Genomic DNA, 23,188 nt, shown 5'->3' with positions numbered 1-23,188 from the left:
ACTTTAACCCCAGACAGGAGCTCCCCTGCCTTTTAGGGGAAACATCAATGTAGACAAATGATAAATGCTCCCCCATCAATCAATGACACTTCCAGAACCTACCCCCTCCTCATGATCACATATACAAGTGAGCAATGGTGCTGCACCCTTCACACTGACCCTGGCCATGTCAGAGCGTGTCTGTGGGGAACCAGCCCACCAGGAAGGTCTGCCTTGCACTGATGTGAAAAGCAAAAACACAGAGTACTGGCTGGCCTGGCAAAGATGGACTCTTCCTCCTGATCAATTACAATCTAAACTCAGTAGGGAGAAAAAGAAGACAAAGGTTGACTTTGGTTTATAACTATTAATATTCTTCTTTAAAAAAATGCTCTTAATCTACCAACCTTCTAGGACTCAAGCAACTAGTACAGTGCATTTCTCTGCTTCAAGAGAGCAGCTCATGAAGTTAGACGGGTATGTCCTTAGAGTCTATGCCACACCATCTGGTATTTCATTATACAATGACTTATTACTCTTGTTTTCATCTGTGTTGGTCTTGGCTCTTCAGATAAGCTCATCTTTTTTAGGTGCTGGCACCTCAGGGAAGCCGCACAAGGTGCTGAAAGAGCACCAGACCAGAGTCAAGGGCCGCAGTTCCCAGAGCCACTTCCACAGGCACGACCCTGAGCAAGTCATCGTTTCTGTGGTCTTCAGTTACCACATCTGTAAAATTAGGGTTTTTAAAGACTTTTCAATTCTACTATCCATGATTTTTACATCTCTCATGGAACCTAATACAGAATCAAGTACAGCTATTTATATCAAAATTTTCTCACATTTTTAAGCAGAATATGCACACACTGTCTTCACAATCATCAAACAAGATTCTACTTAATTTTAAGAATAAAATAACTAAGTGTAAACCATTTATTTGAAACAAGTAAACTGAAATCCTTTTACATGTATTAAATGATTAAATTTCACAATAACCCAGTCAATTGCCCCTATCAGAGATGAGGAAACAGGTCCAGCAAGCTTTCTTACCCAAGGTCACACAGCTAGAATATGATGAAGTCAAGAAGCGAAGCATAACAGTCCAGCACATTTAACTACACACCCTCAGTTCAGTTCAGTTGCTCGGTTGTGTCCGACCCTTTGCGACTCCATGAACTGCAGCACGTCAGGCCTCCCTGTCCATCACCAACTTCCAGAATTCACCCAAACCCATGTCCATCGAGTCAGTGATGCCATCCAACCATCTCATCCTCTGTTGTCCCCTTCTCCTCCTGCCCTCAATCTTTCCCAGCATCAGGGTCTTTTCAAATGAGTCAGCTCTTCACATCAGGTGGCCAAAGTACTGGAGCTTCAGCCTCAACATCAGTCCTTCCAATGAACACCCAGGACTGATCTCTGCTAGGATAGACTGGTTGGATCTCCTTGCAGTCCAAGGAACTCTCAAGAGTCTTCTCCAACACCACAGTTCAAAAGCATCAATTCTTCGGTGCTCAGCTTTCTTTAGTCCAACTCTCATATCCTTGCATGACTACTGGAAAAACCATAGCCTTGACTAGACAGACCTTTGTTGGCAAAGTAATGTCTCTGCTTTTTAAAATGCTGTCTAGGTTGGTCATAACTTTCCTTCCAAGGAGTAAGCGTCTTTTAATTTCATGGCTGCAGTCACCATGTGCAGTGATTTTGGAGCCCAAAAAATAAAGTCAGCCACTATTTCCACTGTTTCCCCATCTATTTGCCATGAAGTGATTGGACCGGATGCCATGATCTTAGTTTTCTGAATGTTGAGCTTTAAGCCAACTTTTTCACTCTCTTTCACTTTCATCAACTACACACCCTACACCCTACTATATTGTAGAAGAGGAAGGAATACACAAATAGTGAGTTGCTTTCTCAAATCTGACACATAGAGGTTCTTGCTTTCTACCACCTCCCCTTGAGACTAAATTATAATCCAACAGTATTATTCCAATTGAATAACTGTATAGAAGCAGACAAAATATTAAATAGCAATACAAAAAAATTTCTGAAAAACAATCTAGTGAATATATGGCTCTTTTCCAGGCTTTCTCTGAATGGCCATTCCTTTCTCTTTGTGCTTCCAGAACACTTTGCATTAACTCTGCAGTACAGAACCAACTGTAATAACACCTTCTCGCCCACCACCTAAGCTGCACTCCTGGCCAGCAGGCCTGTCAGCATATTGCTTGTACCCTTGCTTTGGTATGACAAATAGATGGGGAAACAATGGAAACAGTGAGAGACTTTTATTTTGGGGGGCTCCAAAAATCACTGCAGATGGTGACTGCAGCCATGAAAGTAAAAGATGCTCCTTGGAAGAAAAGCCATGACCAACCTAGACAGCATATCAAAAAGCAGAGACATTCCTTTGCCAACAAAGGTCCGTAGTCAAAGCTATGGTTTTTCCAGTAGTCATGTATGGATGTGAGAGTTGGACTATAAAGAAAGCTTAGCACTGAAGAATTGATGCTTTTGAACTGTGGTGTTGGAGAAGACTCTTGAGAGTCCCTTGGACTGCAAGGAGATCCAACCAGTCTATCCTAAAAGAAATCAGTCCTGAATATTCATTGGAAGGACTGATGCTGAAGTTGAAGCTCCAATACTTTGGCCACCTGATTCGAAGAACTGACTCATTTGAAAAGACCCTGATGCTGGGAAAGATTGAAGGCGGGAGAAGGGACAACAGAGGATAAAATGGTTGGACAGCATCACCAACTCGATGGACATCAGTTTGAGTAAGCTCCCAGAGTTGGTGACAGACAGGGAAGCCTGGCATTCTGCAGTTCATGGAGTCACAAAGAGTCAGACATGACTGAATAACTGAACTGAACTGTACTTGCTTTGGTATGAGGTATCATAACTGACCCTCAGTCAATATGGAATCCAATAAAGTTTGCTGAATGAATGTCAACTAAGTTTGATGATATATTAATGTGATGTATGCTACTGTAATACTGTGACAGACCAGAATCAACACTTCAGTCAGGCTGCAACTTAGTAAGGCTTTTGATGGAGTCTTGATTGTCTCTAAGTCTCTAAGTCTTCCAGCTTAGAGAAGCAGGAAGGTGATTAGATGTTTGAATCAAGACCACAACAACTTAAGAAACAGTATGAAAGTGAAAGTCGCTCAGTCATGTCTCACTCTTAGCGACCCCAAGGGGAGTAAAGTCCATGGAATTTTCCAGGCCAGAATACTGGAGTGGGTAGCCTTTCCCTTCTCCAGGGGATCTTCCCAACCCAGGGATCAAATCCAGGTCTCCCACATCCTTCCAGGGCAGAGGCAGGAATAGCAGCAATCATTCTTAAGAGATGATTAAGAAAAAAAAAAAAAACCCACATCTATCTAACTTTGTAAACTTGAAAGTGAGCTAAGTGAGAATGAAGTATCAATAAATGGCAATTATTTTAAATCTTATTTGAACTTCTTAGCAAAAGAACCTCCCACTTAAAAGTAGAAAAACAGGGCTTCCCTGGTGGTCTAGTGGTTAAAAATCTGACTTACAATGCAGGGGACACTGGTTCAATCCCTGGCCTGGGAAGATCCCACATGCCGTGGGGCAACTAAGCCCATGTGCCACAACGATTGAAGCTGGCATACCCTGGAGCCAGTGCTCTGCAACAAGAGAAGTCCTCCCACCACAACTAAAGCATAGCCCCTGCTTGCCGCAGCTAGAGAAAGTGCGTGTGCAGCAATGAAGACCCAGTGCAGTCAAGAATTAAAAAAAAAAATAGTAGAAAAACAGGCAGTTTTGGCCACAGTTTCAGAGGATCCATGAAGCCATCCAGAGATTTGCCAAGGATCATGGACAGGGACTGAAGAACTTCTGTTTCAGATATCTATGTGAAGCTGGTAGGCGAGAAGAACTATTGCTCTTAGCTTTTACTACCTGCCAAATGTGTTCACCAGCCACGTCACTCAGCCTTACCATGGCCCTAGGAAGGAGTAAATACAACATTACTTTCTTGATGGAAGAATATGAAACTCAGGGAGGCAAGATAACTTAGCCAGTTGCACACCTGAAAGAGAAAGGAAAACTTAGCCCTTTAACCTGGAAGGTAAGAATGAGACTAGCTTACAGCGTTACCTTGGCGATACTGTGGTTTGCTTCCAGATTACTGCAATAAAGCAAGTCACATGAATTTTTTGGTTTCCCACTGCATCTAATAGTTATGTTTACATTACACACGTAGTCTACTACATGCGCAATAACAGCATTATGTCTGAAAAAACAATAAACATGCCTTAATTAAAAGATACTTTACTGCTAAAAAATGTTAACCACCTGACAATGCAGGGTTGCCCCAAACCTTCAATTTATTAAAACACACAATAATGTCAAGCAAAATAAAAAGAGGTATGTCTGTATCTGATTCCAAAGCCTCACAAACCTTGGCCTCCTCTGGACACTCAACAAGTATCTGGAGCAAATGATATAAATTTTTTGAGACCATCTCCTCATAAACTAACACAGCTAGTGATAGACTGTATTTACTGATGATTTCTAAAAGGTCTTTTCCTTCATCTTTAAAATTACACTAATTTAGCGTAGGTACACCTAAAAGAGAACTCACCCTCTCTTCCCACCCAGCAGAAAGCATGCGCAAACCCAAGGTACACATGAAGGGAAGGGCCCTGGCCCCAAGTTAGTGGCTGGGATGGTGCAGTCCTCTGAGTCCCAAGTCTCAGTCAGGAGAGGGTTGGACTGAAATACTGGGCAGCCTGTACTCCCGCTGCTGGCCCTGAGAGAAGCATGCACCACAGCCAAAGGACTGCTTGATGCCCTCAATGTAGTACCGCTGCCAACCCTGCCACATTCTCTCCTCCTCACGGGCAGGAATGCCTCAGCCTTCCAAACACAGCTCATTCTCTCCATTCCTGTCAACGAAGGTCAAGGTGATGGTGGCAAAGCCACCTTTTGGCCAAGATTTAAACCTCCACTTCCTCGCAATATGTTTCTCAGGGACCAGTTCAGTGAATCCTCCAGACACTGACACCCATCAGCTGAAATTTGCCATCTTTCTCTGGTTCTAACATTGCAGGAGGGCTTTCCAGGTGAAGTGGAAATGCAGGAAATGCAAATTCAATCCCTGGGTTGGGAAGATCCCTTGGAGTAGGAAATGGTAACCCACTTATTCCGGTACTCTTGCCTAGAGAATTCCACGGACGAGGAGCCTGTCGGGCTACAGTTCACAGGGTCGCAAAGAGTAGGACACAACTGATCGACTGAACAAACACATAACACTACAGGAGCGTGGGTATAGGCCTGAGCAAGCTCTTGGGGAGTGAAAAAAAAAGGCAAAACAAAACAAAAAAACTCTGTAGAGCTCCTCTGGTGATGTCAGGAAGGCTTCTCTAAGTGGGGATTTTGACACCAACAGGTCTGACCTGGGTTTTTGAAAGGGCAGATTTGACCTTGCGCTCCTCAGTTTTCAGTGCTGGCTGCCAGGCTGGGTCTACTGACTCTCCATGATTGTAGGCAATATCGTACCCTGTGTGAACTCTGTTTTGAGGATGCTGCTGATTCTTTAAGGCCAAGAGATTTGTGTCTGGATCATCTCTGGCAAAGCTCACACTAATCTCCATTTCATCCACACTATTTTCACCAAATTGGGGATCTCCACATGGCCCTTGTACTGCACTCCAGAGGTACCTGTCCAGTTTCGTTTAATGCTCCACTCATAAAAGAAGGTAAATTTGCCTTTGTGATGGTTAATGGATGCCTTCCCATCAAGTTTATTTACTTCTGACACCTTGAACTTAGCACACATATAGGAACAGTGTTTTCAGTTTATCTGTGGACATATTCAAAGCATCCCTCTCAATGCCAGCTGTTGACATTGGTAGTATCTGCTTACTCCTCCATGATCCAGCATGGGTCACCCTCACCCCACCTGGCCATCAGCTCTCCTCACAAGCTGCCACCAGCCCCCGAGCAGCCACAGTCTCAGGACCATCCAGTCCCAGCCTCCCAACAGTGCCTGGAAACTACTAGAAGCTAAAATGTCTTCTTGCTGTTACAGGCTTGATCCTATGTAGAAGGACATTTCTAGAGTTTGGATACAGAATACAGGCATACCTCACTTTATTGTTATTGTGTAGATATTTGTAGATACCGTGTTTACAAATTGAAGGTTTATGGCAATTCTTCACCAAGAAAGTCAACTGGCACCATTTTTTAACAATAGTGTTTTCTCACTTCGTGTCTCTGTCCACATTTTGTTAACTCTTACCATATTTCAAACTTTTTCATTGTTACTGTGTTTGTTATGGCAAACTGTGGTCAGTGATCCTTGACACTACTATTACTACAGAAAGATTAGGATTCGCTGATAATGGTTAGTATTTTTTAGCAAAAAAACTTTTTTAATTAAGGTATGCACATTGTTTTTCAGGCATAATGCTATTGCATACTTAAAAGACTATAATACAGCGAAAACATAACTTTTGTTTTGTTTTGTTTGTTTGTTTTTTGAAAACATAACTTTTATATGCACTGGGAAGCCAAAAATCCATGTGACTCACTTTATTGCAATATTCACAATACTGGAACCAAATCCATTATATTTCTGAGGGTGGCCGTGTAAAGAATAATGCTGAAGGTGCCATCTTTTCAAAAAGAAGCACAGACAATCATATTAAAATCAACTAGCAAAAGACTGACAAACTCAAGACTCTATCCTTCATAACCTAAACTATTAACCATTAGGCAAAAAGTACAGTCATCCTTCAGTATCCAAAAGGGGTTGGTCCCAGGGCCCCCCGCGGATACCAAGCTCTGAGGATGCTCAAGTCCCTTATAGTACAGTATAATGAACACAGTCAGCCCTCCTTATCCACAGGATTCACAGTCACAGACTCAACCAACCTGTGTTCAATTCAATTGATTCAATTCAATTTATGGTTGGTTGAATCCGTGGATAAAGAGGGTAGACTATGCATATGCAATGGCAGTTTTATCCACCTTGGATTACAAGTATCTACTGGCCACTCATGAAACTGAATTCTTTTAGAACAATATTATTCTAGAAATCTCCTCCCACATTATGCTTACAAAACAGGTCCCATTTTCAGTAGCCCTGGCACAAAAATATTATAGCAAACAGAGCAGTTAATAGTCAGGGGCTGGCTGGCCAAATTAGCCAGTGACAATGAAGACAATAAAGGAAAGACAAGAAAAGCTTCAGAAGCTGGGCTGACAAACATGGTGACAAATACACAAAAGGGAGGCGTTTATTTTCTCATGTAAAAATCTGTTTTTGGTACTAGACAGACAACAGTGTCACACAGATAGAACACAGGAGTAAAGTTACCTGCAGGTTTGGTTAAGTGTGTGAAGATAAAGAGCTCAGTGTAGAACTCACTGGGTTTATACAGGTCCTCACGAGACATTCAAATGGGGATAAACTCTAGGGCCTGGAGGTTAATAAGATATCAGAGCAGATTTAGGAGTCATCGGCATACATGTGGCAGTTGAATCTATACAGAAAAAAAGGGGGGAGGCAGAAAGAACCTTCAGGAACATCAACATGTAAGAGGTGAGGGCAAGTGACCTAGATCTAGGAGATGAAAACACAGGGGTGAGGGGAGGTTTTAGGAAAACCAACGAAAACGAGTTTTAAAGAGGAGGAAATGAGGAACAGCAGCAAATGCCACAGAAAGGGCAGAGCTAAATAGAATATTGTGTTGAATCTGGTAATTAAGGACTTTATGACAAACCTGAGGAGTAAAAATGGAAATCAGATTTCAGAAAAATGATCAGTAAATAACAGGAGATAATAAACAAAGGTCACTCGTTCAAGAAGTTTAGTTTAACAGAATATATTTACCCTCTCTGAATGTGGAGGGTTTAGCTAATACTCACAAATAGAATAAAAAAAAGAAAAAATTCTGCCTTTAAGTTAGTTCTTACTCAATTACAGCATTTTTATGTCAAATAGTTAAGTATTCAAAAGATGTAAAGTGTTTTTCCAGGCACCATTCTGGATACTAACATATCATTTAATCATCCCAAACTTGAAGTAGGTTTTACTAATGCTAATTTACAAATGAGACAACTAAGGCACACAGAAGATAGTTAGTAGTATGGTAGTCAAATCTGAAATTTCACTCAAAAGAATTAAGAAGTGGGGAGGGCAATGTGAGAAGTGAGGGTTCATAGACAAAAACTGTAAATGTTATAGTGAGACTGCACTGACTGTTTAAGTGGACAAATTTTAACATCTATTCAGGAACTTATTTTTACTTTGAAAGAATCTGTGTCTTCTCTCATCTCAGAATCCTACATTACTGAAACCTGACATGTTCATGCTTCTTATGACACTCAGATTCAGCACTGTATTACAACTGTCATTTCTCTTACTCAATCACAAGTTGACTGAAAATGGGTGCGTATCTTATTTATCTTGGTGTATTTATTTCTCTAATCCTAAAAGTAGAAGATTCTAGACTTACTATAGTAACCATTTCACAGATATAAAAATAACAAATTATGTTGTGCACCTGAAACTAATACCGTTATATGTCAATTATACCACAATTTAAAAAAGAAAGATGCTCAATAAAGGCTGGTTGTATGAATGATCATTTTTACTTTTCAGAACATCCTGGAGGCTTCAATAACTTATTTTTAGTCTTACACTGCTATGTACTACTCTGACTCAGATATTACTTGGATTGTCTATGGACCACTCAAATTATTGATTTTGCTGGAAATACCATTCTGAAGTAAAAACCAAATATAATTCCCCTGGATAAAACTTTTTAAGGATTCCCTATCACCTACCAGTCAAAAGTCATAGCCCTGGTTTTCCAACCTTACCTCTAATTCTAGTTACCTGCTTCCAACTACCAAACTGGGTTTCCCTGGTGGCTCATGGTAAAGAATCTGCCTGTCAATGCAGGAGACGTGGGTTTGATCCCTGGGTCAGGAAGATCCCCTGGAGGAGGAAATGGCAACCCACTCCAGTATTCTTGCCTGGAAAATTCCATGGACACAGGAGCCTGGCAGGCTATAGTCCATGGAGTCACAAGAGTCGGACACAACTCAGTGACTAAACCACCAGAGCAACAAACAAGTAGGTGTAAGAAACTAGCCTCGTGGGACTTACTTACATTTTAGTGGGGGGAGATAAAAAATAAAGCTGACATTTTGTTAGATTTTTGTTAATTGCTCCGTTTTAATCTCTTTTGGTCATTTGTAGTTTATCCTTTTTAAATAAAATTTAAAAATCCAACCACACACACACACAAAGCTCTGAAAGTGCTCCGACTTAAGTGTGTAAGATGAATTAAATGACACAATTCTGGGGCAGCATCTTTTTTATCTTTTTATTTCTAGATGCATACCACAATGAAGGCACTCAATATCTTTTATAAAACCTGAGTCATAGCTAGCTTGGTCAAAAGAAGCTATGTGAGGTTTTCAGACAGCCCCAAAATATAACGTGTCAGCCTTGAGGCCTTACGCACATCATCTTAACAGTTAATGTTCTTTCTCTTACATACTGCCTCAGCATGTTTCCAACACAAAGTGCTTTAACAAGCCCTGTCACAAGGCACAATGTGTTAGGAAGAGATCCTCACATTTCATCCTAGAATAACTAAGTCTTTGCAGTTATCTTCAAGCTGCTTCACCCATGTTACTAAATCCTGGGCCATGATTATCTTCATTGTACAGATGAGGGAAGGAAGGATATAAAATGACTTGACTGAAGAGTCCCAGCAAGTCACTGAAAGAGCCTTCATTTTAAATATCCGTTCCTGTTCCTCTCTTCAAACCACCATTCTGAGAAACTCTCACTGCCAGCAGGCAGAAAAGAGCATCAAACTATTAGCTTTTACTTGTTTAACTTGAATGAATAACAGAAGCTTCCTAGACCTGCAGGTTATGATAGCTGTAGGACACGAGATTTGATGGATTAAGTTTTGCTGACTGAATCCAAATTCATAAATCTACCTCTAACTTCTTCTAAATGTCAAAAGAGCATGAAGCAAACTTTAAAGGCATTTTTCTCTCTCTCTCCTGATCTCTAATTCTATCCAAGTTTGCTCAGTCCCCTAAATGTGTCAAGTCATACCTACCTTTTCAGTTCAGGATCCAGGCTGCCAGAATTTTCTGCTACTTAAACTGTAAACCAATCCCTCCTGAGCCAAGACACCTATCATTCCTAGCCAACTCTAGATCCAGACGCTAATCTGAACTGTTAGGGGAGCCCAGCAATTTTAAATTCCAGGCAGCCCCCCCCCCTTACACCTCCGAACCACTCTGGGAAGAGTGCCTCTTCTAATCGTCGCCCCATTATGGGGTTCAGAAAAGGGAAATGTCAACTCTCTCAGATTCAATAAAAACTATTATCCACGTTGCCATTAATGGTAATTTGGAGATCACAACTAGTAATGGAAGTAATAACCTAAAGATTCCCACGTTATACGTGCTGAGAAAAAAATTACTTAGCAGATGACATTTCCTAGCCCAAGTGACTTGCATAACTGGGCGATTGGAACAGGCTCGAAAGACAGCAGGAAGCTCACACTTCAGTTTACTGTACTTTACTACAGATTTCTACACCAAAACATCCTCACACACGCCAGCCTTGAGATGATGTAAGTTGTTGCCCTAGTCTTTTAACCAGACCGGTAGGGGGGTTCTCTTCCCCTGCAGCGGCCACCGACCACTCCTAACGACTGGCCCCTGCGGCTCGAGCTAACAACCCCGAAGCCCGCGAGCCCCGCAGCTCCTGCTCGGCGGACACTTCAGCCCCAAACTGGCCATCCCCTCCTCCTCCACGTCCCCGCGTCGCTCGTCATCCCGCGCCAGGCGCCACCCTCTCTCCATCCCGAAGAGGGTTTGGGGCTCCGCTCTGCGACGATCAGCGGGAGCGGTCCCCGAGTCGGCACCTACCTCCCACCTCCTCCTCCAGGCGCAGCCGGGGGGTCAACGCTCGCCCGCCTCCTCCAACGGCCCCAACGGCCGTGCCGAGGCTCCCGCAGAGAAGCGGGGCGCCGCGCCAGGTGCCGCCGCTCACCTCCGCGCCCGCCCTCCTGACCCCGGCCGGCGCCCGCCCGACCGCCTGCCCCAGTCCCCGCAGGCGCCGTCGCCCCTCCCCAGGAGGACGCGTCACAATCCCGGCGCCGGGTGAGGCTCTCACCTTCACGACCCCCGGCTGTGGCGGGGAAGCACCGCTCGGAGTCCTAGACCTGCTCGCGCAGCCCGGAGGGCCCGCACAGGCGCGGCTGCACGCTGAGCCCGGGCCGACGGCCCCGCCTCCACCTACGGCTCCCGCCTTCCCCGCCCCGGGCCGGGCTCCGCCCCACCCCTCGCGGCCACCTCCCCTGCTCCGCAGGTTCGCAAGGCCTAGCCGCTTCCCATTGGCTCCGCCAGTTGCTAGGCGATGAACAACAGCGGCCTGCATTGGTCCGGTGGCACCTCCAAAAAAACCCGGAGAAAAAGAAAACCTCATCCCTAGAGCCTGAGCGGGATGCGGGCGCAGCTGCGGCTCCCGGCACCTGTTACGCCCTGTGATTCACCCTGCCGGGTCCTGCTCTCCACCCCCTCCTCACACCCGCGGAGCTCGGGGCCCCGGGCTTCATGGGGCTAGGGGCGGGTGGCGGGGTCGTGGCTGCTTCAAAGCACATGTCCCCGAGCCCCTGTGAACCCCAGCACCCACTCGAGCAAAAGTGAAGCGCCCAGTAAAGCTCTGTGGGCTTGAAAAAGTGGGGGAAATAAACCAAACAACAGCCGGCACCCAGAATTAGGTCAGGCCCAGGGGAAGGGAGGTTCAAGCGCTGAGAGTCGATGCCAAGGAGAAAAGTTCATGTAAATTTAGGGCAAGAGTTGGACCCAGGCGGAAGACAGCGGGAAGTCTAAGAAAAGGCACTCGTGAATTAGAAGATTAAGCAAAACTGCCCCACACCCACTGATCAAAATATGCGCAAAGAAAATGTATGCCCGCTACTCCCTTAGCCAGGGTCATGGCTGCTCCTCCCGTGTTCCATGGCCTCCTAAAATTCTCCAGCGTAGATGAGAGGCCAGAAAAAGGAAGGAGATCAGATGGAGAAATCGCAGGCATATGAGTTGAGTTATAAAACAAAGACGTACTTGGATAGATTTTTTTTCTTTAAGTGAAGCCAAGAAATTTACTCAAGAGAGTAAAAACAGGTTTGGTATTTTAAGGAGGATCCTGAGAGCACTTTGAAACCAAAATACTATGAGAGAAGGACAAGAATTGTTAAAACTGAAGAACAAGGGAGAAAGGAGTGCCTTCTTCCAGTTCACACACTTCTATCCAGCCCCAATCCTGGATGAAAGATCAAGGCGAGAACATGAACATGCCATGGCGACAACTTCAGAATCCAAGGTAACCTTCCTGTTACTTTGGCCTAAGCTGTCGTGAGGCCAGGACTGATGCAGGTAAGCATAGGTGAATGACAGGCCCTCCTTATAAAGAAAGACGCCACAGTGCAGGCTGGTGGTAAGGAAAGCCAATTATTACCAATAATTAATCGCTAACCCAGACAACTGATGAGACTAGAGGGGGGTTACCCCTGCTCTCGAGAAGAGTTCTGAAGTTTCAACTGTCCACCCCTCAAAACCCCACACCCCTTCCCATCTTAAGAAGCAAGTTCGTGTGACGTTTGTCTTTGAAGTAACACTTCCAGCTTCATTTTGACCATTTAACTGCCTCACTGTCAAAAGCAAGAGCTTACTATCCGATTAGCCAGAAGCATGGAGGTAGGCTAATTCAATAAGCTGCGTCTGCGACTTCCTGCTGTGGCCTAACAATTTACAGAGTAGGATTTTAAGAAGGCTTGGGTCAGAAGAAGGTGAGTTAGGAAAAGTTCTGGCTCTGCCCCTGGCCACAGGGGTGAATCAGACCTATCAAATTAAACCAGCGCTTTACTGTCTTGCTCTAGAGACCCACTTTCCACTCCTAAAAGTTATTGAGGGCCCCCAAAAGCTTTTGTTTATGTGGGTTATATGTATTAGTATTTACTATACTAAAATTAAAACAGAAATCTAAAAATACTTATCTAAAAAATAATTACATCTTATCATAAATAGCACATTTTAATGGAAAATAACCATATTTCCCCCTAAAATAGTAGCAAGAGTGGTGTTACTTTAAAAATTTGCAAATATCTATGATATCCAGCCTAATGGAAGAAAACTGGATTTTCAAATCTGCTGCATTCAATCTGTTGCACTATTTCAGGTGGCCCCTGGAAAACTCCATTGTACCCTCAGAATGGGAGTTTTTAAAAAAAGGCAAATAACATTTTAATGTTAGAATAGTTTTGACCTTGCAGACTCCCTGAAAGGGTCTTGGGGATCAGCTCTTAACACCCTCTCCCCTTCCTCAGATTAATGCTCTGAAAGCCACCAGTCTAGACAGGTCTTGCTTCTCTGTCCCCCTTTGTCAGTGACTGTTTTAGGAACTAAGCGTGTGGTGTGAACATAATGGGAAGGTGGGGAAAAGGGACTCGAGGGGGAGGGTTTTATTTCTGAGAGCCCCTAAAAAGTTTTTTCCTTACTTCTTGCCTTGGCTATCTTCCAGTTAGCAAGATATGTTTCAACCTATGGTGGTACATCCTGAAACAATGAGCAAAGAAAATATAGGAATGGTAACCTAGAACCAAAAGGTCACTGAGTGGCTAAGTTAACCTACCCTGGCTCTGCATACCTCATGACCACTCACGTATGACATAGTAAGTGGCCTGATGCCCAAGCCATTTTGGGTCAGGTATGCAATTCCTTGGGGCTTCTCCAGTGGCTCAGAGGAAAAAAATCTCTCTGCAACACAGGAGAGCCAGGAAATACGGGTTTGATCCCTGGATTGGGAAGATCTGGAGGAAGGCTTGGCAACCCACTCCAGTATTCTTGCCTGGAGAATCCCATGGACAGAGGAGCCTGGTGGGCTACAGTTCGTAGGGTCACAAAGAATCAGACTCGATTGAAGCAATTGAGCAATCATGGGTTGCAGTTTCTTGCAGCCAAGAAGATCCTGGCTAATGTACAGGATAAAGATAAAGAACTTGGCTGCAGCCTGAAAATGGTCTAAGGGCACTTTGGGCCCAGAGACAATAGAATTGGGCCTAATAGGACTTTGCTCTAAAGGAAACAAAGGGGAAAGACATGATCTGGAATGTTTCTTAATGTTTAACTGTGGTTACTTTCCCCTTTCCTGGCAAAATTAGGAGATTGATTATCAGGTGGTGGTGTTTTCCAAAAAACATAACAACTTCCATCCTTGCTCCTCTGTAGTCTTTATCACAGTGGTCAGAATAATATGTCATGCCCCTTTTCTGCTTTGTTTCCTTCAGTCAGTGTTAAAGTCAAATTTCCTTCCATGGCTACAAGTTTCTTATCACTTGCCCTCCATCTCCTTACCTCTCTGATCTTGTAACCTACAACTCTCTCCCTTACTCAACCATTAGCCACCACAGTGCTCCTCATCCTTGCCAGGACTTTCCTACCTTAGAACCTTTGCACTGTTAGTCAGTTTGATGTTTCTTGTCCTTAATGTTTATATTACTTATCTCTGCCCTTTCAGATCTAACCAAAGTCACCTTCTTTGTGAGGCCCAACCTAACAACATTATTTAAAATTGGAAGCCCCCCCGCCCCAGCTTCCTAAAGCTCTCTCACCTTGCTCTTTATATAATCTTCAACCATATTGAAGATTATATTAATCTTGAACTTCTGAATTAACAGAGTTCACTTAGTCTTATTTGTTGTTTGTTTTTTACTACTTTACTAGATTGTAAATCGAATTACTTTACTAGAATGTAAGCCCAGCAGGGACAGGTTTTGTCTCATTGTTCACTGGTGTATGTGTGCCCAGTCACGTCCAACTCTTTGTGACCCCATGAACTGTAGCCCACCAGGTTCCTCTGTCCCTGGAATTTTCCAGGCAAGAATACTGGAGTGGGTTGCCATTTCCTTTTCCAGAAGATCTTCCCGACCCAGGGATCGAACCTGAGTCTCACCTCCTGCATTGGCTGGAGGATTCTTTACTACCACTGAGCCACCTGGGAAGCCTTCACTGATGTATGCCCGGTACCTAAAACAGTGCCTGGCACTTAGTGATTAGTGCTCAATAATTACCAGTGAATAAATATAACTTTAAATGGATGTTTTTCATTTCAAATAAACCACCTTGTCCAAGTATATACATGTTCCTATGATGCTGCTTAAAAGTATCACATTTGTAGACATGGAATTTTTGAAAAGAATTCTTTCTTTGAGAATAAATCTGATTTTTGGAATGATCCAAAAGTTATTCAAAGCCAAATCTGATGAACACATTCTGGAGTCATGTTAAAAATGCCAAAACCTGTGTTTTCCAACTAAGTTACTGCATTTGGGTGGATAGGGAAAGGTCAAAAAACAAAATGTGTTTGATTTTCTAAGACAGTAAAGTGACTGTGAACATAATTTCAAAGAGGAGTTCTAAAAATAACACTAGTAGCAAGTTGCAGGAAGAGTGTACATATATTTTAAGCTCTATATGTTTCAGTGTATGTGTGAGTGAATCTCTTCCAACATGTCTGGTCTACAGACTTCCGTTCTTGCCCTTACTTTTTTTCAAAATGGAAGATCAGATTCTCTCTGCTGCCCTCCCCTTCAATTAAGACTCTTTCATGGCCTTATAGTGTTAAATGAAATTGACCTTCCTACCCAGATTTTGCATGATCTGACCCCTATACTCCTCTTGGAATGCTTACTTTGGTATACTAAAGTGATATACTATATGTAGTGGCCCTCTTTTTTCTTGTCTGGCCCTTTGAACCTGCAATTCAGTCTGCTAGAAGGTTCTCCTAACAAGAGTTCAACACTGTGACTTTTTTTTTCCATCATTGAGATCCCACTTCCATATATCCCATGTCTGGTTTGTCTACTTATTTGCTTGCTGACTATCTGTTTCCTCCCGCTAGAATGTAAACCCCATGAAGGCAGGGACCTTGTTGATCATATTTGCCTCTGTAGCCCCAACCTCTTCATGCCTTCACTGGACAGTTGCTAACCATACTGTTAAAAGTGAAATTGCTTTACATTGTATTAACTCCTGTGATATATGAATTTTTATAAGTATGTATTATTATAATTTTAAAGCATTTTAATTTTGCTGAAATAAACAGGCTCTGATTTTTACATGTAGTAAATTAATAATCCACTCCATATTTACTTATTTTTGTTCTTCAGAAACCAGTTTTTCAAATACCCCAGTAAGCATTCAGGTCACATTGCTTCTAATAACATGTATCTTCAAATCTGGATAATAATGGGCCAACTTATAAAGGCTTTCTGGTGTAATTCGTACCATCTGGATTATTTCAATAGCAGCAACAGTTTCTGGATCTAGTGAGGAACATTGCTTGTCAGGGCCTGTGTGTTATAACAGATGAGGAGAAGGGCTGAGTCACCTCTCCTTCAGGGCCCCGCTTTCGTCACTTCTGTGCCCTGGCCAGAACTGTCTTTCGAGGGGTGACAGAGTGGAAAAACAAAGTCTCACTAGATTCCGTACTAGGAACTTTCGTATCCATAACCTCATTTTATTCACAAGATCAACTTAAGCTGTTTGTAATTAACTACAAAATATAGGACAAATTCCAAAGGCCCTGAGACTTCAGAGTCCTCACTGTGGGCCGGAGTGGCCAGGGATTTCTCCATGGAGGAGAGGGAAAGGGACTAGGGCCTTGGGACAATCTTGACACTGCAAGCCTGACAGTAGGCAGAGACCAGACCATTTTTAGGTCTGCTTCCTGGTCTAAAAGGTGGCCTTACTCTTAGCTGTGCTTGGCTCCTCTAGCTCCTGAGTGAGTCTCTGCATCATGCTACATTTCCAAAGATGATTCATTTCTGGCCAATCCCATTGGATTTAGGCCAGTAATAGTTGAGCTTGAAATGAGTCCTATGCCATTTATAAAGTGCTGGCTGAGTTTGCAGAAAAAGCAGACCACTATAGTTCCCTCTTCTTCTCATCTCCACCCAGGTGAAGATTCTCAGAAAACTATCCATTACCCATCCTGCTGCTTGTCACTACCCTACCCCCATCCTGCCCCACCACCACACACAAACACACAGAACAGCAGACAAAATGCTTGATCATCTTCTAGGAATTTCACTCTTAGTACTTTAGATTTTTGTCTGGTGTGCTGAATGTTTTGCTCTATCATTTCTTTTGAAAGTGGATTTTTTTTTATTTGTTAAGGGTTTTGTTGTTGTTGTTGATTTGTTTGTTTTTGAGCCTAGTGATTTTTACCAAGCTCTAACTCCGATTTTCAACTTTCTATTTGTCCTAAAATTGATTTATTAAGTTTAAAATACATCATGTAAAATTTGATTTTGCATAAATCACTCCAACAGTTAATAAGGTGCTATCATAGAAAACTAATCAGGTACCAACCAGAGTAGTTCTCAAACCCTGTATTTCCAAAAGAGAAGTATCCCTCCCTTAGGAAATGCAGTGAGTGCACATACAAAGCATACAAGCACAGAAACACTGCACACAGCTTACCTTGCTGACTACAGTGACCTCCAAAGCTTTCTCATACAGAGCAGTTTGGCTCAGTCTACATTTCTAAACTTGCAAATTTAAACACCGAGCATTGAGAGGACAACAAAAGAGACTCCAAGGAAGTAGGAAGACCCAAAATGACCCAAAGGAAGTATAAATGACCCAAAATGTTTTTTAGTTATACTGAGATCTATCTAAAAACCACACAGCACAAAGATCCAGCCTTAACTTGAATAGCTGTGACATCATTCAACACCAAAGCACCCTTTTATTGCACATAGTCTTAGTTTTCCTGCTCTTATTTTAAAATTTCCTTAACTGTTTAATGAATACTTATTAAATGATTACCATGTGAGAGACTGAGAGATTTTAAGTCCTTGCTCACTACAAGAGGGCTTCCCTGGTGGCTCAGATGGTGAAGAATCTGTCTGCAACGCAGGAGACCCATGTTTGATCCCTGGGTCAGGAATATCCCCTGGAAGAAGAAATGGCAACCCACTTCAGTATTCTTGCCTGGAGAATCCCATGGACAGAGGAGCCTGGTGGTCTACAGTTCATGGGGTTGCAAACAGTTGGACATGACTGAGCAACTAACAACTGCCTTCTTTCTTCTTTCACTACAAGAACTCAGAGTTTCCCAGGAAGACAGAATGATCCATCGACACTTGAGTCTGACTGCCTGGACTGAAATGCTGTCTAGTCCACTTGGGTCCATGTTGACATCACTGAGCTCCCAAGTCCACCTGGGGTTTTCTTCCTCTGGGCATTCTGTTTAGTAAACAATAAGTGCTTCATGGTCTACGGCACTTCTAGTTAGGTTGTTTGATTATTGCAGCCAAATATGATACATTGAAAAAAGAACTTTCATGAAATGATCTGAGGGTGTGATATTTCATTTTATTGGTACAAATATATTCAACTGCCACATGTGAAAATAGTCAAGTGAGCAAAAAAGTCAATGAGAAATGAAGTATAGGAGTTATTTACAGAGGGCTGAATGAAATAAAGAAGCAGCAAGAACATGTGGGACTCTGTCTTTGCTTTGAACTGTAACTATGTATCTTGGATATTAACATTTTTCTAAATTTTATTTTTTCTTTACTGATTTAACTAGGCCAGAAAAATTAAGACACTTTGATAAATACAGCTTTTCATGAAATAATTTGCTATTCTGAAAATTTTAGGCTTCAGCTCAATGTCTTCTGGCTAGTCGTTATGTTATATATATATTCCAACAAACGTCATATGTAAATAATGTATTTAGAAATCAAGTCATAATCTAAGTGTACTAGTGAAGCTAGATATTTAAAAAATAAATCTATTTGCATAATGAATGACACTTTTGTAGGAAAAATAATCTCCTTATTCATCCAGTCTATAAGATTATATTTTAATATGTTGGATTTTCTTAAGAGAGTTCTGCTTATCCTTACTTCCTAAGCTCAGTTTGTTGGGTTGTTTGTTTGTTTTTCTCTGTTTTTTGGCCACAGCATTTGGCATGGGAAGGTCCTAGTTCCCCAAAAGAAATTGAACCCATGCACTTGCTGTGTAATGAAAGTACGGAGTCAACCACTGGACCATCAGGGAAGTCCCTTCACTTAATTATTTAAAATCCAGACTTCTGTGTACTATTTTAATGAAAAGTTTCTGTAATATGAATCTCAGGACAGAAGACAAAGATGTTGCAATCAACAAAACAATTTTTATCTTTTTATTCTGCAACTGGCAATGCAATTTTGTCTTAGTAATAAATTTCCATTTGATCTCATTATTTCTATTTCACTAGGTAAAGTTTTTTGTTTTGTTTTTTTCTACATTCTCAGTGAAGAAGAAATCTGAAAGCTTGATTCCTGGTGGATTTTATTTTCTGCTTTGTAAACCTGTATCAATGATATCATCAAACAATTGTTCAAATTGAAATACAATGGAAAAAAAAAAAGAAAAATACAGTGTACAGTGGAAGAGAATCCTCTGTATATGGGTTAAAACAGCCCATAAAAATTCAGAGTTGAAAAACTTAGATATCAATTAAAATATAGTATTGATTTAAAGTAACTGCTTAAGGCTTACAATAGTGAGTGAATCTTCCTGTCCCTTTAAAAAGAAAAGCCATTGCATTCTGGTTGCTGAGCTCTCTTGGATTTATTTTATCTTAGCAGCTGTTCCTGAAGTCACTGTTATTCAAATGAGGGTTTTCAAACTCTTTGTTGTGTTTTTTCATAACTTATGGTATATGCTTTCAAATTTAGAATGGGTGGAGGTGAGGACAATTAGAAATACAAGAGAAATAAAGTAATATTGAAAAAAATCTCTAATTTTCATTTAACAAAGACAGTTGAGTATGATCTCCTGAAGCCCCAGTGATAGTAGCAAGGCAAAACCCCTGAACCTCTAAGCACCAGAAGTCTGGATGGTATATTTAGTAATAGTGTGTGTGGGGGGGAAGATATCCTGAATGGAAATAATGGGACTTTTTGTGGTTATAAAAGATGGGGAAAGAGCACATCAAACACTTTTCTTGCCACTTCAAAATAAGCAGATTATAAATTTTACCTAACATAGGCTATGCTTTGATCTAGAAAGAATAACTTTATAACTCATATACCTTTTGTTTCTTTTATTTTTGTTGTTGTTGTTGTTTTCTCAAGAGGTAGCATAAGCCTGCAAACTCTGGACACGGAACCTGGCTTTGCCTTATACTTGTACTTTTCATTGAATTTACAAATTAAATGATTAGCTTTGCTAAGAGCAAAGTATATATGGAATTTTAATTTATTTAGGACTCAGTCATATGAAACTCATTTCTAGTCATGTATAATCATTTCCTAGTATCCCTGTCAATGATTTGAGTAATTATTATTTGTCAAACAGTATTCTAAGTGCTTACATATTAATTCTTCAAATTCTCAATACAACCCTATGAGGTAGGTATTATTATTGCCTTTATTTCTAAATTAGTAATTAAGAAAGTAGAGGTTAATTTGCTCAAGAATACCCTGCTAGGAAATTTCAGAGTTAGGGTTTACAGAGCTCTTATCTTAACCACCATGTCATACCCAGTATTTAGGACTGCCTTCACCTCTCATTCTCCACTCATTTTTGTTCAAATGCCTGCTGACTATTGAATAGAAATCTTCAAACCAGGATAACCATATCGGCCCATGTATATGAAGACTCTCCAGTAGTACAGAGCATGGATAGTTTTAAGGGACTCAATTCCACATTCTTAACTTTCTTTTTTAAAAAATATTTATTTATTTATCTGCTGCACCAGGTCTTAACTATGGGACGTGGGTTCTAGTTCCCTTACCAGGGACTGAACCCAGGCCCCCTGCATTGGGAGCACAGAGTCTTAGCCATGGACTACCAGGGAAGTCCCTCAACTTTCATTCCTATACCTTCCTAAGATTTATCTGCCTGAAAACATGCTTGCAATCTCTTTTCCATACCTCCCCTTTTTTAAAAACAATTTCCATTTTCCCATTTAACATAAGAAAATCTTTCTTCTTACAAATTCCACGTCATACTGTGGTGCATTGACCTTAGTTGCACAAAACATGGAAAATTAGAAGCCTTTGTGAGTGCTGAGAAAAGGGATGACTGTGATGACTGGAAAACAAAAGTGTTACCTGCTAGAGCACTAAAAATAATTTAAATGGCTTTAGTTCCGATTTCAACTTGAAGGAGGCCAAGGTGCCATTTTCTTCAGACCTCTGAAATCCAGGTTTATCTGACACCAGCTGCCTCACCATGTCACCTAAGTTAGACCCTAAGGAGACAAAGTTATATACCTGAGGGGCACCCATGGAGAAGTCTGTGCCACGTCTATCCTGGCTTCCAAGCTCGGCCCCCTGGGTCTGTCTCCAAAAGAGGTTGGTGATAACATTGCAAAGGCAGCTGGTGGTTGGAAGGGTCTGAGGACTACAGTGAAGCTGATTGTTCAGAACAGACAGGCCCAGATTGAGGTGGTACCTTCTGTGTCTATCCTGATCATCAAAACCTTTAAGGAGCAACCGAAGGACAGAAGGAAGCAAAAAATTATTAAGCACAGTGGAAACATCGCTTTTGATGAGGTCATCCACATTGCCCAGCAGATGCAACACCAGTCTTTAGCTCCAGAATACTCTGGAACCATTAAAGAGATCCTGGGGATTGCCAGGTCTGTGGGCTCTGATGTGGATGGCGGTCATCCTCATGACATCATAGACGAATCCAACAGTGGTGTGGTGGAATGCCAGCTGGTTAAGAACTGCAAAGGAACATAATTCAATAAAGGGTTATTTGACAACCAGTAGGAAGAAAAAATACTTTAAGGAACAGATCATCACATGATTTTTGGCATATAGTTGAAAGCAGTTCAAGGAACTGAGTAACAGGGCTACAGCAAATCCCTTCAGTTCCCATCTACTTACTTCTGTGAACAAACTGCTTCAGCAATTATATCTATAAGAACAGTATCAAACTCATGATTAGAGTTGGGGTGAAACTCAATATTACTCTATAATACTCATCCCCAAATCCACTAGGGAAAAAAGGCCCCTCCATTTTTCTAACATGTTTTATTTTTATGCTTAAAAATAGTTATCAATTTGTAATATAGCCATGTTTGATCAGTTATGTACTGCTAACAATTTTAGTGGCAACTCCATCCTGAGACAAAACAAGGACCTTAAAGTTACCAGAAAGCAAAATTATGTAAATATGTAGTTTGAAAAATGATGCAGTCATCAATACAAATTTTTCAAGTATGAAAATATGCAATAAAATAGCAGTCTGTGGGAGCAATGGAAATATGGAAATGAAAACATGAGTTCAAGAAGAAGAAGAAGGAACAATGTAAATTTTCTGGCTGTTAAAGAATAGCTAGGTCACATATATTTAAAAGGAATAATGTTGGGTAAAAAAAGTACTATGGGATTTAGACTCTTTGGGGTAACTTTAAAAGAATGAGCTAACAGCTTTATTTTAAAATATCATGAATTGCATGCAATATGCTGGAAATGATGCTCTGCAAATGTACACTGAAAAATTACAGGTGGCAACATAAAAATACAGGAAGGATGCAAATTTTTCAAAATTCTTTCAGGGAGGTATGTGAGCAGAAAGTTTGAAGACCACTGATCTTGAAGCCACAAAAGATCTCCCCCGGGGTACTTAAAATTTGGTCCAAGTAATCATTAACGCTACCATTTTACATATTAAAAACATGGTTGCTGTGTAAAATAAAATGCCCTTAGTCACTGCTCTGTGCCCTGGATATTCAGCAAATGCTAGCAAATGAGAACTGAATATACCACTTCACGTTGTCATGGGTACATTTCCTGTGCTAGTCTAGCATTTCTAAAGAGGGCTACTGTGTATAACTATGTCCACCATACTGCATATGTTTTAGGAAAACAATAAAATAAAGCATAGCTTTTAAGATCGGAGAAGGCAATGGCACCCCACTCCAGTACTCTTGCCTGGAAAAATCCCATGGACAGAGGAGCCTAGTGGGCTGCAGTCCATGGAGTCGCTAAGAGTCGGGCACGACTGAAGCGACTTAGCAGCAGCAGCAGCAGCTTTTAAAATAAACGTGCCAGAAGATTCTCCTGTGATTTTTCTATCTATATAAGCCTAGTCCATGAGCTCCTTAGGCTAAATATTTTCCAAACCCA

At 41.6% G+C, this 23,188-nt stretch overlaps 1 protein-coding gene and 2 pseudogenes across 13 annotated transcripts in view; 1 reads left to right on the top strand and 2 right to left on the bottom strand.

Moving 5' to 3' along the window:
- Positions 1-11,314, bottom strand: part of LOC122436762 (SSX family member 2 interacting protein) — a 55,415-nt gene extending 44,101 nt beyond the window's left edge. For 6 of the 13 annotated variants that reach the window (XM_043460812.1, XM_043460818.1, XM_043460820.1 and 3 more), the window contains exon 1: positions 11,164-11,314. The gene's annotated coding sequence lies outside the window, so the exon portion shown is untranslated. Of the gene's footprint in view, positions 1-3,941; positions 4,033-7,326; positions 10,809-11,163 lie in introns of those variants that run through there. The other 7 variants (XM_043460821.1, XM_043460824.1, XM_043460814.1 and 4 more) reach the window with 6 other exon arrangements.
- LOC122436763 lies at positions 4,040-7,320 on the bottom strand (annotated as a pseudogene).
- A 9,905-nt stretch (positions 11,315-21,219) lies between the features above and the next one.
- LOC122428854 lies at positions 21,220-21,796 on the top strand (annotated as a pseudogene).
- Positions 21,797-23,188: the final 1,392 nt, after the last annotated feature.

The sequence above is a fragment of the Cervus canadensis genome, chromosome 2 (assembly GCF_019320065.1).
Source record: "Cervus canadensis isolate Bull #8, Minnesota chromosome 2, ASM1932006v1, whole genome shotgun sequence".
Taxonomy (NCBI): domain Eukaryota; kingdom Metazoa; phylum Chordata; class Mammalia; order Artiodactyla; family Cervidae; genus Cervus; species Cervus canadensis.
The sequence above is the reverse complement of the archived record's forward strand: the minus strand, read 5'-3'. Positions and strand labels throughout refer to the sequence as shown.